Source organism: Penaeus vannamei, chromosome 16 (assembly GCF_042767895.1).
Source record: "Penaeus vannamei isolate JL-2024 chromosome 16, ASM4276789v1, whole genome shotgun sequence".
NCBI lineage: Eukaryota > Metazoa > Arthropoda > Malacostraca > Decapoda > Penaeidae > Penaeus > Penaeus vannamei.
Window position 1 is genome coordinate 20,817,258 of NC_091564.1, and position 2,500 is coordinate 20,819,757.

The following is a 2,500-nucleotide window of genomic DNA, read 5'->3' on the forward strand; positions in this document are numbered from 1 at the left end:
CTTATTTTCTTGAGGTTATTTTCTTACTTAATCAGAAATCTTTAATATTATTGTATATTACATCATATATTGTATTCTGTTATATCATTATGTTGATATTTAGAGGTGACAGTATGAAAAGAACAGATGATGTTATATAGTTAATTTAAAAACATTTTAATAATGATATCAGTCAAAACATTAGCCACATGTACACAAAATTTCAGAATATTGGAAAAAATACAAACAATTTAAGATGTATTAGGCAGCAAGACTTTTTTCAACTGAGTTGGCAGAAATATTTAGTGGGATACATATCTTAGCATCATCAGAAGTTGAATATATTGAACATTTGTTACCATTCATTAGTAATGTTACCCATTGAAAGTGAGTGCCAATGTATGTTTTTTTTTTCTTCTTCTTCTTCTTCTTCTTCTTCTTTTTCGTTCTTTTCCTTTCTTGCTTTATTTTACACAATAGTTAAAATAACATTTGCCGGTTGTGATGACCAACCTCTCAAGAAAGACCTAAAATGTGTGTGATATCTCGGAAGCATTTCACAACTCTTTTTCTTATCACACTCAGATGTTATTAAGATATATAAGAACTGAGCTAGGGAATTAGATTTTTTTTTTTCTCTCTCTCTCCCTCTGTCTTATTCTACCATGTATTCTAACTTATTGACAGTATATACATTAAGTTTTCCTCTATCTTAATTTATAAAATAGAATTATATTAGCCACTAACAATTACCTTTGTTTTCAGAAAAAAAGTTTTATTAAAGTTGTGTTAAATTATATGACACCTAAACAAAATATAGGGTTTAAATTTCAAACTGATCATTTGTATATTTAGGCATTGCAGTACTGTCTAATGTTGATATTTCGGATGAAAAGTAGCAATTGAGGCTGAAATATTAGTATACAACACTAAGAGCAGGTGTCTTCAAGCTATTTACTTGATTGATGAAACAACAGGAGCCCTGTTTTGTTTTGTTTCCTAATTCAGAATTTCTAACTAGAGCCACCTACACAGTCAGTTTTGCAATAAAGAAAATATTAATCCTTTTGTTTCTTAAGGCATGTTAAGATTTAAAAAAGGATTAATCTAAATGATAAGGCTATCAGAATTATACTATAATGGATAAAACATTCCCTTTTACACTGTTTCTTGTGTGTACCATGCAAAGTAAATCAGTGTAAAATGGTATGATTTATCCACAATACTATGATGCTGCTAGCCTTCTTATCATTTAGGTTAATCAATTTTTAAATCTTAATATTCTTTCCCATGCCTTAAGAAATAAAAGGGTTATGATTGTACAATGTTCATGGCTTTATTGAGATTGTGTCTCTGTCTTAATTTGTAAGTGGTTATGTTGTTATTGAACCTGTTTATTTCCCAATAGCTCATAGATCAGCATATATGGTATTATGTACGGTGTGTGTGTGTGTATATGTATATATGTATATATGTATATATATATATATATATATATATATATATATATATATATATATATATATATATGTGTGTGTGTGTGTGTGTGTGTGTGTGTGTGTGTGTGTGTGTGTGTGTGTGTGTGTGTGTGTGTGTGTGTGTGTGTGTGTGTGTGCGTGTGTATGTGTATATATATATATGCATATATATGTATGTGTGTGTGTGTGTGTGTGTGTGTGTGTGTGTGTGTGTGTGTGTGTGTGTGTGTGTGTGTGTGTGTGTGTGCACGCATGTGCTTGTGCGTGTGTGTGCACGCGTGTGCTTGTGCGTGTGTGTGAATGCTTATTAAGATATATAAGAACTGAGCCAGGGACTTTTTTTTTTTTTTTTTTTTTTTTTTTTTTTTTTTTTTTTTTTTTTTTTTTTTTCATATTTGCCTATAGCTCATAAATCAGCATGTCCCTGGGTTGACTAAATGGATCTTAACAATCAGCTTAGTGTGTTTTGGGCAATTACATAAGAGGGTCTCATATTTAAACAATATCTTTTTAAAAATGCCCAGCTAAATCATGTTTATGCACCCTCTATACAAATAACCAAAATTGAATGAGCATATTTCATTTGCATTGATTTTTTGCAATATGATTATGAGGGAATATATATCATTTAGTAGTACAAAGTTAATTATATACTATCACAGCTCCAGTAATGACAGTTGACAAGGCTACACTAAGATAGCCGATGAAGAATGCCTATATGGTAAATATAGAAGATTATGTTGATTTTTCCTTCTTTTTTTCTTTCTTTCTTATTGTAGGTACATGAATTTTGAGCAAGTAGTACAGCCCCATTTGATTTTCTTTTCAGAATGTTACATTGTGAGATTGGAAGATCCTGACTGCTAAGGATCTAACCTTGTCCTTCAAGGCCTTTCACACCCTCTGTTCCCCTGAGCACATCCTGAGAGCCAAGGATTCGTCTCATGTTGTTTCCTTTTTGGAGGGAGAATTTGGTCCTGAGTGCAAAGGAACCAAAAGAATCTCATTTGTGTTAAGGATATATATTCATATCATCCTTGCCT

At 31.3% G+C, this 2,500-nt stretch overlaps 1 protein-coding gene across 1 annotated transcript in view; it reads left to right on the top strand.

Moving 5' to 3' along the window:
• LOC113828379 (uncharacterized) overlaps positions 1 to 2,500 on the top strand; it is a 5,623-nt gene that overhangs the window by 1,330 nt on the left and 1,793 nt on the right. The window contains exon 2 of the mRNA XM_027381340.2: positions 2,287 to 2,500. This exon is cut by the window's right edge and continues 1,793 nt beyond it. The gene's annotated coding sequence lies outside the window, so the exon portion shown is untranslated. The remainder of the gene's footprint in view (positions 1 to 2,286) is intronic.